Source organism: Rattus rattus, chromosome 10, assembly GCF_011064425.1.
Source record: "Rattus rattus isolate New Zealand chromosome 10, Rrattus_CSIRO_v1, whole genome shotgun sequence".
NCBI lineage: Eukaryota > Metazoa > Chordata > Mammalia > Rodentia > Muridae > Rattus > Rattus rattus.
In genome coordinates this window covers 88382678-88398960 of record NC_046163.1, presented here as the reverse complement: position 1 = coordinate 88398960, position 16283 = coordinate 88382678, and the positions used below count along the sequence as shown (strand labels likewise).

General features: G+C 36.5%; 1 pseudogene; it reads left to right on the top strand.

The window, feature by feature from the left end:
• The first annotated feature begins 7232 nt into the window (after positions 1-7232).
• LOC116910855 lies at positions 7233-7470 on the top strand (annotated as a pseudogene).
• The last annotated feature ends 8813 nt before the right edge of the window (positions 7471-16283 follow it).

Below are 16283 nucleotides of genomic sequence, written 5' to 3'. Positions count from 1 at the left end.
AATAGTTTTCGATATCCTGTATTTTTTGTTATTTCAAATGAATCTGCAAATTATTCTTTACAACTCTATGAAGAAGTGAATTGGAAATTTGATGGGGGGGTGCATTGAATATGTAGATTGTTTTTGACAAAATGGCCCTTTTTATTCTGCCAATCCTTGAGCATGGGAGATCTTTTCATCTTCTGAGATCTTCAATTTCTTTCTTCAGAGACTTAAAATTCTTGTCATATAAATTTTTCACTTGTTTGGGTACAGTGACATCAAGTTATTTTATATTGTTTGTGACTATAGTGAAGGGTGTCATTTCCCTAATTTTCTTCTCATCCTTTTCATCCTTTGAGTAGAGGAAAAATATTGATTTGGTTAAGTTAAGTTTATATCGTCACTTTGTTGAACTTATTTTTCAGGTTTAGGAAGTCTCTCCTGCAATTTTTCTGGACACTTAAGTATACTCTCATATCATCTGTAAATAGTGATATTTTCACTTCTTCCTTTCCAATTTGTTTCCCTTTGATCTCCATTTGTCGTCTGATTGTTCTGGCTAGAACTTCGAATACTATATTGAATAGGTACTTAGAAACCGAGCAACCTTGTCTAGTCCCTTATTTTAGTGGGATTGCTTCAATTTCCTCCCCATTAAGTTTAATGTTGACTACTGGTTTGATATATATTGCTTTACTATGTTTAGATATATGCCTTGAATTCCTGATCTTCCTAAGATTTTTAACATGAAGGGGTGTTGAATTTTTTCCAATGCTTTTCCAGCATCTAATGAAATGATCATGTGGTTTTTATCTTTGAGTTTGTTTACATAGTAGATTTCGTTGATGGATTTCCATATACTTTATCCCTGCATCCTTTGGATAAAGCTTACTTGATCATGATGGACGTACATTTTGATGGGTTCTTGGATTCAATTTGCAAAAATTTTATTGAGTATTTTTACATCAATATTCATAAGGGAAGTTGCGCTGAAGTTTTCTTTCTTTGCTGGGTCTCTGTGTGGTTTAGGTATGAGCATAACTGTGGCTTCATAGAATGAATTTGGTAATGTTTCTTCTGTTTCTATTTGTGGAAAAGATTGAAGACAATTGGAATTAGGTCTTCTTTGATAGTGTGATAATTCTCCATTTAATCCATCTGGTTCTGGGATTTTTATTTTTTTGGTTGGGAGAATTTTAATGAATGCTTCTATTTCTTTAGAGGCTATGGGGCTGTTTAGATGGTTTATCTGATCCTGATTTAACTTTGGTACCTAGTATCTATCTAGAAAATTGCCCATATCCTACGGATTTTCCAGTTTTGTTGAATACAGTCTTTTATAGTAGGATCTGATGATTTCTTGAAATTTCTCAGTTTCTATTGTTATGTCCTCCCTTTCATTTTTGATTTTCTTAATCGGATACTGATTCTGTGCCCTCTGGTTAGTCTGGCTAAGGGTATATCTATCTTATTGATTTTTTCAAAGCACCAGCACCTGGTTTTGTTGATTCTTTGTGTAGTCCTTTTTGTTTCTACTTGTTTGTTTTCAGCACCGAGTTTGATTATTTCTTGCTATATACTCCTCTTAGGTGTATTTGCTTCTTTTATTCTAGAGTGTTCAGGTATGCTATCCATTTGCTAGGATAGGCTATCTCTGGTTTCTTTTTGGAGGCATTCAGAGCTATGAATTTTCCTCTCCACACTGCTTTCATTGTGTTCCACAAGTTTGAGTATGTTGTACCTTCATTTTCATTAAATTCTAAAATTTCTTGACCAATCATGTTTCAGCTTCCACATGTATATGTCCTTTCTGTTGTTTTTGTTGTTATTGAGGACGATCCTTAGTCCATAGTGATCTGATAAGATGTATGGGATTATTTCAATCTTCTTGTATTGGTTAAGGCCTGTTTTGCGACTTATTATATGGCCAAATTTCAGAGAAGGTACCACGAGGTGCTGAGAAGAAGGTATATTCTTTTGTTTTAGGATGAAATGTCCTATTGATGTCTGTCAAATCTATTTGGTTCATAACTTCTGTTAGGTTCACTGCATCTCTGTTCAGTTTCTGTTTCCAGAATCTGTCCATTGATAGGAGTCTACACTATTATTGTGAGTGTTAAAATATATATATATGTTGAGCTTTAGGAAATTTTTTTTTGTTTTTATGAATGTAGGTGCACTTGTGCTTGGAGCATTGATATTTAGCATTGAGAGTTCATCTTGGTGGGTTTTTCCTTTGATGAATATGAAGTGCCCTTCTTTATTCTTATTAATAACTTTTGGTTGAAAGTAAATTTTATTCGATATTAGAATGGATAGTGCAGTTTGTCTCTTGGACTCATTTGTTTAGAAAATTGTTTTCCAGCCTTTTACTCTGTGGTATGTTCTGTCTTTGTCACTGAGGTATGTTTCCTGTATGCAGCAAAAGGCTGTGTTCTCTTTATGTATTCTTTTAATTTATTTCTTTTTACTGGGGTATTGAGTCCATTGATTTTAAGAGATATTAAGGAGTAGTAATTGTTGTTTCCTACTATGTTTGTTGTTAGAGGTAGAATTATGATTTATGGCTAACTTCTTTTGGGATTGTTGCAAGTAGATTTCATTTTTTGGTTTTCTTCAGGTGTAGTTTCCTTCATTGTGTTGTAGGTTTCTATCAATTATTCTTTGCAGTGCTAGATTTGTCAAAAGATGTCGTGTAAATTTCTTTATGTCAGGAAATATTTTGGTTTCTCCATCTATGGGAATTGAGAGTTTGCTGGGTATAGTAGCCTGGGCTGGCATTTGTGTTCTCTTAGGATCTGGATGGTATCTGCCTAAAATCTGGCTTTTAAAAGTCTCTGCTGAAAAGTCTTGTGTAATTCTGATAGGTCTGCCTTTATATGTTACTTTACCTTTTTCCAGCACTGCTTTTAATATTCTTTTTTTGTTTTGATATTTGGTGTTTTGACTATTATTTGATGGGAGGAATTTCTTTTCTGTTTCAGTCTATTTGGAGTTCTGTAAGCTTCTTTTATGTTCATGGGCATCTCTTTCTTTATGTGAAGGAAGTTTTCTTCTATATTTTTACTGAAGATATTTACTAGACCTTTAAGTTGGGATTCTTCTCTCTCCTCTATACCTATTATTCTTAGGTTTGGTCTTTTCATTATGGATTTTCTGGATGTTTCAGGTTAGGAGCTTTTTGCATTTTGTGTTTTCTTTAACTCTTGTGTCAATATTTTCTATGGAGTCCTCTGAACCAGAGATTCTCTCTTCTGTCTCTTGCATTCTGTTGGTAATGCTTGCAGCTACGTTTCTCTTTCTTATATTTTCTATCTCCAGACTTTTCTCCTTTTGTGATTTCTTTATTGTTTTTAATTCCTTTTTAGATCCTGAATTGTTTTGTTCAATTCCTTTACCTGTTTATTTGTTTTCTCCTATATCTCTTTAAGGGAGTTATTCATGTCCTTCTTAAAGTCCTCTATCATCATCACTAGGTATGATTTAAACTCTGAATCTTGCTTTTCATGTGAGATGGGGTATCCAGGACTTGCTGTGGTGGGAGAACTGGGTTCTGATGATGCCAAGTAATCTTGGTTTCTTTTGCTTATGATCCTGTGTTTGCCTCTCACCATCTGGTTTTTTCTAGTTCCTGCCCTAGCTGTCTCTGACTGGAGCTTGTCCTTTTTGTGATCCTAGTTGGATCAGAACTTCTCAGGGTCCAGTTGCCTTTGTGACCCTGTGATTCTGGGATCCTGGGATTCTGAGTCAAGCTGCTTCTGAGATACTGAAGTCCTGCTGTGATCAAATTTCTGAGGTCCTGTTACGTTAGAGCTCCTAGTACTCATGCTTTCTCTAGGTGTTTCAGGAGTGGGATTGGGGAGGCCAGAGCCCTGAGTTTGCTCTGGGCACAGAAACAAGTAGAAGGTATAAGTGCCTCTGAGTGGTCTGGGGTTTGTGTTTCCATAGTTCCTATATTGGTCCCAGTTTCACTGCTTGTTGGTGAAGATGTTGTGGTCTCACCTGTGACCTTGAGTGGGTCAGAGTTCCAGTGCTCCTGGTTGTGTCCTATCTCCTCAGAGTCAAGCTGCCTCTGAGATCCTGTGTTCCTGTGATTCTGGGCATGTTAGAGCACCTGTGTGACGGGATCCCTCTGGGTGTTGTGAGAATGGGTGCAGAACCAGTGCCTAAGGTCTGTGTTCCTGGGCATGCTGTAGCATCTGGGTGACAGGCTTCCTCTTGGTATTGGGGAAAAAGGTGTGGGATCAGCCCCTAAGGTCTGCTCAAGGCACAAGTTCAGAAGGGAAGGGACCTAGACTCCTGCTTTGGTGTGATCTGGAGTCCTTTTTCATTACAATTAGCATTTGCATGTCAGAATACTTTCAGTTTATTATTACTTTTGAATTGGGTTTCATTAAATTTTTCTACATTTTAAAAATAGGCCTTTATTGAATGCATTTAATACTCAGTTTTCCATTTCTTCTTAGTTATTTTGCTAAAACTCTCTCAATTTATTTTTGCCACATTACATTGTCATTCAGTCTGCTTTTCTTCTCATAATGCCTAGGGCCATTTTCTAAAGTCTAAATGAAAACAAGTATGACAAAGGGCATTTGGGCTAATTCTGGCTAAAATATATAATCAGATAATTAAATGAATAAACACTATCATGAGGATCAGCAAGCAATGAGTTATCTTTGAGAACATTGATATGATGTTAAACTGAGGTTAATTTGACTATTGGTCAGTGGTTTACATGGAACCTATGAAGCAACCTACATACTATAAAGTCTGATGTTACTCCATAATTATGCAATCCAGTAATTTAATTACTAAATTACTGAAAAAATTGAATTTTGTTAAGAATACTTAAAATCTGATATAAAGGGGGAAAAAGTACATAAAGAACCATAAGGCCACGCTTTTGAAAAATGGGGGAAATTTTAGAGAGCCCATGAAGACTTTGAAGTTCATTTCCACTATTTCTGATTTTTAATTGCGAATATATGGATAGAATTCTGCTAACATGTGACTAAATTCATGAGTGTATACACACACACACACACACATTCAACAGGAAAAGAAAAGGAAGCACTCTTCTAAGATAACTAGTAATACCTGAAATCACTGGATTGTTTCTGATAAATACTCAAATACTACATTTAGTTCTAAGTTAAATATATGTAGAGAACAATTCCATACAGTAATACAGTAATTAACTGAGCATCAAAATCATAAATGTGTGGAAAATCCTGAATAATGCCTTAAGAACAGAAGAAATGTCAATATCATCTCTAAACTGAGAACCTCAACTGGAAAGAAATTCATTGTTTCTCAATTTCTATGTTTTTTCCATTTAAAATTGTTATTAATAGAAAGAGCAACAATATCAACCAACTAAACCCCCCCAGAGCTCCCAGGGACTAAAATGCCAACCAAATAGTACACATGAAGCCACCCATGGCAAAGGAAGGCTTTTTCAGACATCAGTGAGAGGAAAGGCCCTTGGTCCTGGGAAGAGCACCCTCACAGAAGCAGTGGGAGGGAGGATGAGATAGGGGTTTTCCAGAGGGAAGACCAGGAAAGGGATAACATTTGAACTAAACTGCTACACAAAGACTACACATGGATAGACCCATGGCTTCAGTTGCATATGTACCAGAGGATGTCCTTGTTGGACAGCAAAGGGAGGAGACGTCCTTGCTCCTGCCAAGGCTGGACCACCCCACTGTAGGGGAATGTCAGGGTGGGAAGGTGGGAAAGGGGTTAATTGGGGAGGGGGAACAACTTTATAGAAGATGGGGAGAGGGATAGGATATGGGGCTTATGGATGGGAAACCAGGAAAGGGAATAACATTTGACATGTAAATAAAAAAATATCCATTAAAAAAAATGACCAAGCCAAAACAAATGTAAATAGATAAAATATCCCTCCCCAAAAAGAAATACAGAAGAAGAAGAAGAAGAAAAAAAAAGAAAGAAAAAAAAAAAAAAAAAAAAAAAAAAAAAAAAAGAAAGAAAGAAATGAAAAAAAAAACGGTTAAGACTTAAGGGTATCTTTGTGCCTTTGTGCATTTTCATCTAAAAGGACATCATAAGAGGACATTTAAGGAATGTTAAGACATAGACAAATTCATTATAAAATTATAATTTTCTGCAGGTGCAATAGCTCATAAAATAGAAACATTTATGATGAAAAAAGCATTTAAAATTAAAACACCTATATGACCAATCTCTTCTATTTAACTCCTGTGCACATGCCCAAAAACTTCTGTTATGAGCTATAGAGATGCTTTAATGAAAATGTTGTTCATATATACAATGTCATGCTACTTAGAAATAAATAACATGAAATGAACAGACAAAAACTACTCTTAGCTTTACTTGAACAAGACTCACTTTTCAGTGAAAATGGTGAATGCAGACAGAAACTTCTATCTGCAAAACAGTTTTGTGAATAAGTGATGGAGAAGTGTTCAGCCCTAAATGAGATCTTTGCACCATAACCAGTAAGGCTCAGAACACCTTGTTAAAATGAGGGAAGAAATAATTTAAGAGCAAAAGATAGAATAGAAAAATAAATGACATTTTTTGAGGAAGACAGAACCTTCCCAGTAAAATTTCCAACAGGTTAAGATGCCTTCACTAGATATACATGTGAATGGCCTTATCAATAGTCAGGCTTTCAAGGGACCTCACTCTTGATTACAGAAATATTTACTACTGAGGGAGATATATAACCATTATCTCTTTAGTTGTATACCCGCTGGTGACTACACCACACACCAATGGTCACACAGATAGCTCTGGTTAAACTAAATGGTTACACAGTAAACCCTTCTAAACAGTCTCAGTCTGTGAAAGGATCACGGAAAGAAATAAGAAAAAGTTTGGGAAAAGAATGTTTTGCACACATGTATGAAACTGTAAAACAACAAACTTAATTAATTAAAATAAAATCATTTAGGAAGCTTCTGGAATATATGTGATTCCACAGCATACTAAGAAACACTGAGGGAATGGACAGGTGTCCACATTGTTTAAGACTCAGGGGATGAGACAGCAACAAGGACTTGAAGCTCTATTTCCCATCTTCTATGTCCATCTACTCAATTGGTTTTGGGATGGTAGGTGGGCTGTCTGGTTGTGATAACTGTTTGTTTCTTTTTGTTTGCTTGCATGTTTGTATGTTTGTTTGTTTGTTTTAAACATTACTGGGAGTTGTCTGGAGGCCAGCAGCGCAGGGCTGAACACCCTCAGGCAGAGCAGTCATGTCTCACAAAAAAATCTACTGTTCAGTCAAATAAGACGATGAGGAGTTCGAGTACTAGCACATCCCATTGCGCAAGGACATAGTCAAGCTGATCCCTATAACCCATTTGATGTCTGAATATGAATAGAGAAATCTCAGCATTCAGCAGAGTCAGGGATGGGTCCACTATAACATCAATGAAAGAACCTCACATCTTACTGTTCTGGCTGCCACTGCCCAAGAAGCCACAAAAATGAAGCCCGTGACCCACCCTTTGGCTTTGAGCATTACACAGCTTTCCTTATTCCCTACCACCTTTCTGATAGAGTGACCATGTTGCTTTCTTATTTCTCAATTTGACATGTAAAGAATACAGTGTTTGAATGTGCTGGTACCTGCTTTGCTTCTGAAATTGAGCTACCAATGCCATAGCCCTGCCAGAGGAGTATGTTGGATATCTAGCAGGCCCTGTTTGCTATTTGGCAGAAGCATATGAACTCAGATAATGACTGTTATAGGGATGGTGTGGATTTGCTCTTTGGTTTTTACTGTTGGGTATCAATTTCATACATGGGAGTTTCCTTCTAAAAACTAACTTTACCTTAATTTTTTGAAATTAAAGTTCGTATTAAGGGCATTTCTGTATTCCAGTTAGATAAATAAAAGATGTGTGCTAAGAATTGAGTCACACCACAACTAGAAAATATTTTTGTTTCAGGAAATAATACAATCTAGGAATTCACAGTTTGAACAAATATTCTACTACAACAAGTTGAATAGAATGGTGGAAGGATTAATTCATTTCAACTACCGAAGTTGTTTTTATCTACATGTATGAATATTCTTCAACATGACGGAGAGGGTGAGGAACAGAAGAACAGAAAAGAATAAGGACAAACAAAACTGAAAACAGAGAGAACAGTCAGGGATATATCATATTTTCAAAAACTGAACAAGAAAATGCTGGTGGATGTTACAGCTAAAGCAGATATAACCTTTATACCTTATATTGATGGAGAAATGTTCCAGATGATATGAGGGAGAACTGCCCTCCTGTGGGCTAACATTGTCAGATGACTCCAAGGTGTCTACTCTCCGAGAACAAAGCCCTAGGGAGAAAGTAAATCTCAGGTAATATAGCCTTTAGACAGCCATGTACATACTTGAGTTATGAATCCCAGCTTGTGCATCCTAAGAATTCACAGCACAGCTATTATTCTTGACTTCTTTCACACCACTGAGCTCAGAATCTTTAAAGCAGTGAAGGATGGAGTAGCTGAGGCTTGGACAGAATTCTATGTCTGAAAAAAAAAAATCCCAGGCCTTCAGACAACACTTTTAATTCTAGGTACCTTACCGTGATTGGAAAATGTCAATGTTAATAAGAAATATTTTATTTTTCTTACTATGAATAGGATGGTTAATCAGAAGTAACTTTGTCATTATTCTAAAATTATTCCACAATATTTATTGAATAGTCACAGTAGAAGGTTATAAAGATTCATAAATGAAAGAAAAATTGAAAAGCCCATTCAAAAGGATTTAAAGTGGAATTTCAAAAAGCTTACCACATGTTTCTCTGAATGGTGGATGGATAATTCGTAGAGATAAAACCTTATCTAGACAAAGCACAGCCCCATAAACGAATACATAGTATTTTAGAGAGTTCATGGGGAACTGTTCAGAAAAATATCACCAGATCTTATCCCTTCTCTCTTCTGATCTGCATAACCTTTCAGTTGCCCAGGTTACACACCAGATCACTTAAATTAGGAGCCATAGGCACAGGATTCAGACATCAGGTTTTTGATTACTTTTTGTTTGTTTGTTTGTTTGTTTGTTTGTTTGTTTGTTTGTTTTGTTCTTTTTGTTGTAGTTGATGTTACTTTTTTTTCAGTTACAATTAGGTATTCACATGTAGTGAGGGTAATCATCACTTTTGGCAATCTACATATTCCTATCTAGTCACAAATTGAAACATGGTTTTTCTGCACTTCTGTCACAACCTCTGTTTAAGGTTAGATTCAGGGATTATACCGTGCCCTACATGGCAATTGGGGGTGGTTTTAATAAAACTAAGAAATAAAGAACCTTACCAATATGAATCTTGGAGGGACTAACTAATCATGGTCTTGTACTTTCTAGCTATGGCCGGCCAGACAATCAAGTATTCATTTAGACAGAAATTCAGGGCAAAAAAAAAAATCCAGAAGCAAAAGAGAGAGTTTTATTGATTTTTATTGAATTGGTGTTACGTAATTGATTAGTGTGTGAATTACCAGAGTATTCAAACACAAACAAAATTAATTAGCTTTACAAAACTCTTATTATTTTAAGATTAAAATAGTTTTATAGGTTTTTGAATTGTAGGAAGTCAGGACCCAAAGAATCTGTGAAAAAGAACCATTTTCTTTATTCAGAATAAGAAGACACAGAAGACACATTTACTGTGGTATTGCATTATAGTGGAGAGAAGATTAAACTCTAAATCATAGTAGAATAAACAGGGATTATATACAAGAAATAAAGGGGAAGTCAGTAGCTAGATAATTACAAAAAAGGAATTTTAAACGTAGCAAACTAAAATTATTGTCAAAGGTAGGCCAAATTAGGGGCTTCAGGAACCAAGGTAAAGTCTGTTCAATAACTGAGCTGGCATTATGAGTATTTTACTACATCCTGTCACTTTTCCTAGGAAAATTTGATCAAGTCTATTCTGTCCAAATGGAATGCTGATGGCAGGCTAAGGAAATAGTTGTATTTGAGTATGGCTTTGTTCTGAGTGCATGTATTTGGCTTCTTACACGTGTGAGAGGTTTCCTACCGAAGCATGACTGACATGAATACAGTTTTATCACTAAAAGCCCACCCAAACATGCTTAAAAACTCAGCAAATATGTGACTTCAGAGCTCCCTGAGGAATTTACAAAAAGCCTTCATTGGAGACTCTTTCTTTTCTCAGTCATCAGTATTGCTATTACATCCTTCTGACAGGGACTTTTGACTCTTTCTGAGCTTCTTCCACTTTGTAAGTTCCTGTAGCATCCTGTTCTATGAATCATCCTCTGATCCAGGAGACCATTTCAATTTGGATAAGCTCATAATGCAAAATACCAGATTTGACAGAGAAGTAGGAACTTTGACTAAAGTTTTTTTTTTTTTTTTCAAATGAGGGAAGTTCAGACAGTATCAGGAGAGAAAGGTCAGATCTAATGAGGGCCTTTATTTCTACAAGAAGACATTCAAATGAGGAAAATCTGAATAAAATTAGATTCTGCATTTCTAGGAGGTTAAATACAGACTCAGTAATTGACAAACTATTCTCTTCATAAAAAAAGATAAGAAATCGAAGAAGGTGTCAGAAAATGGAGAGATCTCCCATGCTCATGGTTTGGAAGAATTAACATAGTAAAATTTGTCATCCTACCAAAGGCAATCTACAGATTCAATGCAATCCCCATCCAAATCCCAAAACAATTCTTCAAAGACATAGGAAGGTCAAGTCTCACATTCATCTGGAAAGGCAAAAAAAAAAAAATAGAATGGTGAAAACAATAAAAGAACAGCAAGAAAAATCAGCATCTCTGACTTCAAGCTCTACCACAGAGCAATATTGACAAAAACTGCAGGGTACTGGTACAGAGACAGACAAGTTGATCAGTGGAATAGAATTGAAGACCCAGAATAAAACCACACACTTATGCACACTTGATCTTTGACAACAAGCCAAAACTATACAGTGGAAAAAAAGAAAGCATCTTCAATAAATAGTGCTGGTTAACTGGTTGTCTATATGTAGAAAAATGAAAACAGATGCTTATTTGTCACCATGCACAAAGCTCAAGTCCAAGTGGATCAAGGCCCTCAACATAAAGCCATATATATTGAATCTAATAAGAAAAAAAGTGGGAAGGAGCCTTGAACTCATTGGCACGGGGGAAATCTCCTAAACAGAACTCCAATGGCTCACACACTAAGATCAAAAATTGATAAATGGGACCTCATAAAACTGGAAAGCTTCTGTAAGGCAAAGAATACAGTCAACAAGAGAAATCTTCATCCTACAGATTGGGAAAAAAATCTTCATTAACCCCCACATCTGATACAGGGCTAAGTGGCTCGGAAGCACCTAAAGAAATGTTCTAAGTACTTAGTTATCAGAGAAATGCAAATCAAACCGACCCTGAGATTCCACCTTCCACCAGTCAGAGAGGTTAAGATCAAAATCCCATGTGACAACACATGTTGACTAAAATATGGAGAAAAAGGAAGAATCCTCTATTGCTGCTGGGATTAATATTTCGTACAACCACTCTGGAAATCAATTTGGAGGTTTCTCAGAAAATTGGAAATAAATCTACATAAAGAAACAGCAATACCATTCTCGGAAATATACCCAACAGATGACCGACCATGCCAACAGAAGCACACGTTCCACCATGTTCATAGCAGCCTTATTTATGATAGCCAAATTCTGGAAAAAACACAATGACAGAAGAATGGATACAAAAATGTGGTTCATTTACACAATGGAATACTACTCAGTTTTTAAGAATGAGGATATCACATGATCATTTCATTAGATGCTGAGAAAGCATTTGACAAAATTCAACAGCCTTTCATGAAAACGTCCTGGAAAGAATAGGAATTCAAAGCCCATACCTAAACATAGTAAGGGCCATATACAGCAAACCAGTAGCTAACATTAAACTAAATGGAGAGAAACTTAAAGCAATCCCACTAAAACCAGGGACTAGACAAGGCTGCCCACTCTCTAACTTATTCAATATAGTTCTTGAAGTTCTAGCCAGAGCAATCAGACAACAAAAGGAGATCAAAAGGATACAGATGGGAAAAGAAGTCAAATATCACTATTTGCAGATGATATCATAGTATATTTATGTGATCTCAAAAGTTCCGGCAGAGAACTACTAATCCTGATAAACACCTTCAGAAAAGCGCTGGGTATGAAATTAACTCAAATAAATCAGAAGCCTTCCTCTACACAAAAGAGAAACACGCCGAGAAAGAAATTAGGGAAATGACACCCTTCATAATAGTCGCGAATAATATAAAATACCTCAGTGCGACTTTAACAAAGCAAGTGAAAGATCTGTATGTTAAGAACTTCAAGCAACTGAAGAAAGAAATTGAAGAAGATCTCAGAAGATGGAAAGATCTCTCATGTTCAAGGATTGGCAGGATTAATATAGTAAAAATGACCATTTTACCAAAATCGAACTACAGAGTCAATGCAATGCTAATCAAAATATCAATGCAATTCTTCAGAGCCTTAGACAGAACAATTTGCAAATTCATCTGGAGTAACAAAAAACCCAGAATAGCTAAAACTATCCTCAACAATAAAAGGACTTCCAGCGGAATCACTATCCCTGAACTCAAGCAGTATTACAGAGCAATAGTGATAAAAAACTGCATGGTATTGGTACAGAGACAGACAGATAGACCAGTGGAATAGAATTGAAGACCCAGAAATGAACCCAAACACCTATGGTCACATGATTTTTGACAAAGGAGCCAAATCCATCCAATGGAAAAAAGAGAGCATGTTCAGCAGATGGTGCTGGTTCAACTGGAGGTCAGCATGTATGCAGATCGATCCATGCTTATCACCCTGTACAAAGCTTAAGTCCAAGTGGATCAAGGACCTCCACATTAAACCAGATACACTCAAACTAATAGAAGAAAAATTGGGGAAGCATCTCAAACACATGGGCAGTGGAGAAAATTTCCTGAACAAAACACCAATGGCTTATGCTCTAAGATCAAGAATCGACAAATGGGCCCTCATAAAACTGCAAAGCTTCTGTAAGGCAAAGGACACTGTGGTTAGGACAAAATGGCAAACCAACAGATTGGGAAAAGATCTTTACCAATCCTACAACAGATAGAGAGATTATATACAAAATGTACAAAGAACTCAAGAAGTTAGACCGCAGGGAGATAAATAACCCTATTAAAAAATGGGGTTCAGAGCTAAACAAAGAATTCATAGCTGAGGAATGCCGAAGGGTGAGAAACACCTAAAGAAATGTTCAACATCTTTAGTCATCAGGGAAATGCAAATCCAAACAACCCTGAGATTTCACCTCACACCAGTGAGAATGGCTAAGATCCAAAATTCAGGTGACAGCAAATGCTGGCGAGGATGTGGAGAAAGAGGAACACTCCTCCTATTGTTGGTGGGATTGCAGACTGGTACAACGATTCTGGAAATCAGTCTGGAGGTTCCTCAGAAAATTAGACGTTGAACTACCTGAGGACCCAGCTATACCTCTCTTGTGCATATACCCAAAAGATGCCCCAACACATAACAAAGTTACATGCTCCACTATGTTCATAGCAGCCTTATTTATAATAGCCAGAAGCTGGAATGAAACCAGATGCCCTTCAACAGAGGAATGGATACAGAAAAATGTGGGATATCTACACAATGGAATATTACTCAGCTATCAAAAACAATGACTTTATGAAATTCATAGGCAAATGGAGGGATCTGGAAAATATCATTCTGAGGGAGGTAACCCAATTACAGAAAAACACATATTGTATGCATTCATTGATAAGTGGCTATTAGCCCAAATGCTTGACTTACCCTAGATGTACAGAACACTTGAAACTCAAGAAAGATGACCAAAACGCAAATGTTTCACTCCTTCTTTAAAAGGGGAACAAGAATAACCTTGGAGGGAATAGGGAGGAAAAGTTTAGAACAGAGGCAGAAGGAACACCCATTCAGAGCCAGCCCCACATGTTGCCCATACATATACAGCCACCAAACTAGATAAGATGGATGAAGCAAATAAGTGCAGGCCGACAGGAATGATGTAGATCTCTCCCGAGAGGCACAGCCAGAACACAGTAAATACATAGGTGTATGCCAGCACCAAACCACTGAACTGAGAAAGGGACCCATGTTGAAGGAATCAGAGAACAGACTGTAAGAGCTTGAAGGGGCTTGAGACCCCATATGAACAACAATGCCAACCAACCAGAGCTTCCAGGGACTAAGTCACTACCCAAAGACTATACATGTACTGACCCTGGGCTCCAACCTCATAGGTAGCAATGAATAGCCTAATTAGAGCACCAGTGGAAGGGGAAGCCCTTGGTCCTGCCAAGACCGAACCCCCAGTGAAAGTGAGGAAGAGCAGCAATGGGGGGAGGATGGGGAGGGGGAACACCCATAGAGAAGGGGAGGGGGAGGCGTTAGGGGGATGTTGGCCTGGAATCCGGGAAAGGGAATAACAATCGAATTGTAAATAAGAAATACCCAATTTAATAAAGATAAAAAAAAAAAAAAGAATGAGGATATCCCGAGTTTTGCAGTCCAATGTATGGAGCTAGAAAATATTATCCTGAATGAGGTAGCTCAGATCCAAAAAGACACACACAGTATGTTCCCACTAAATGGATATTAGCCAAAAAACAAATGTACAGAATACCCCATATAGTCCACAGAACTCAAAAAGTTCAACAACCTGAAGGGTCCAAGTAAGCATGCCTCAGTCCTACTTTCAAGGGAGGGGAAATAAAGCAACCACAAGGGGGAGGGAAGGAGGAACATGGGAGGAAAGGGGGATGAGGTTTAGGGGAGAGGTGACATAATTGAGCATTGGGTGAGGGAAAAAGGAGTGAAGCCTAAAATAAAATTCAAAAAGTAAATAAATAAAAAATTAAAAAAGAATATTTTGAATGTTACCCCTATCCATACCATACAGCAACTTTAAACAAAAACATTTTATTTTAAATTCGTTTATAGTTGAAGAGAGTTGTATAAGTGCAATCTTTCAACCAGGACTTGTCCAATGTTCAATAACAGCACATTTTTTTCTTAAAATTTTACATCCTATAATTTATGCACCTTCCCTATAATTTTCTAAGATGACTTGGAATATTCCCATTAATTTTCATGTCCTTTATGTAATTCTTACCAGTAAAGTTGTGCAATAAAAGCATTCTTAAACTCCCATCTACAATGTATTTTCATACAGAGTAAAAATGAGTGCTATGTGTTCAATTTTAGCAGTGTGTGTACCATAACTTATAATTATTTCTCTGCCTTGGTTAGATATAAGAATGGGAATGTGGCATATACAGAGTCCTTTAGCCTTTGATACCAGGCATGCAATGTTCTCTGAGAAGACAAATGACTGCATTACATTTTAGTTATTTAAGCGAGGTTTATTATGCTGTTCAACAAAAGTACATTTAATAGCATTTTTATTATATTCAAATAATATCCAGTGTTACACAGTTAAAAAGTAAATGAAGTGAAGTCCTGTTGAGAATTACTCCTGTGTGAATTCAGGCAATGTAAGAATAGTATATTATTCTTAATAGAAAGTCCCCAAAATATTTTTGAGCTATAAATACATGTAAGGCTGAATGATGGTTTTCAAGGGTATTTTACTGTGAAACTAATGGTAGTTATAGCAAAAAGTCATAGAGATGTGACTTTTTTTTAATAGAAAGTGAATGGCACGCTGTTCAAATGTAAAGACTGAATACGAATCTGTCCCTTTGTTCCTACAGCTCTCTTTGTTCCGAGAAACAACTCTTTATTTTGGACCATTACAATGAAAAAAGTGATGTTTTTTCTTCCTTCAGAAAACATGGAGTCCTTTTCATGTGTCTGAATACTTGAATATATATATATATATATATATATGCCTTTATTTATTGGAATTAGTTAATATCTGTCTACATAACTGACCTTTAGAAAACATGTTGCTGAGGTAATATAGAATAAAGGGTAATTACAATGAAAATAATTTTATTTGGTTTTATATCTGCCTTATATGTATATCATGCCATTTATCCAAAAATATGTCAACAAAATGGAAGGATAAATTTTTCATGCTTAATATATGAATGATCAAATATTGAGGTAATATTTATGGCTAGCACATCTTTTACAACTTAAAAGTAATTTGGGGGCTGGAGTTATGGCTCAGTGGGAAGGGCACCTACCTCTATCCTAGTTGATCTACATCCTGTGTGAGATCCACCAGATGGAAGGAAAGAAGTGATTAGGCACTTGAATTTT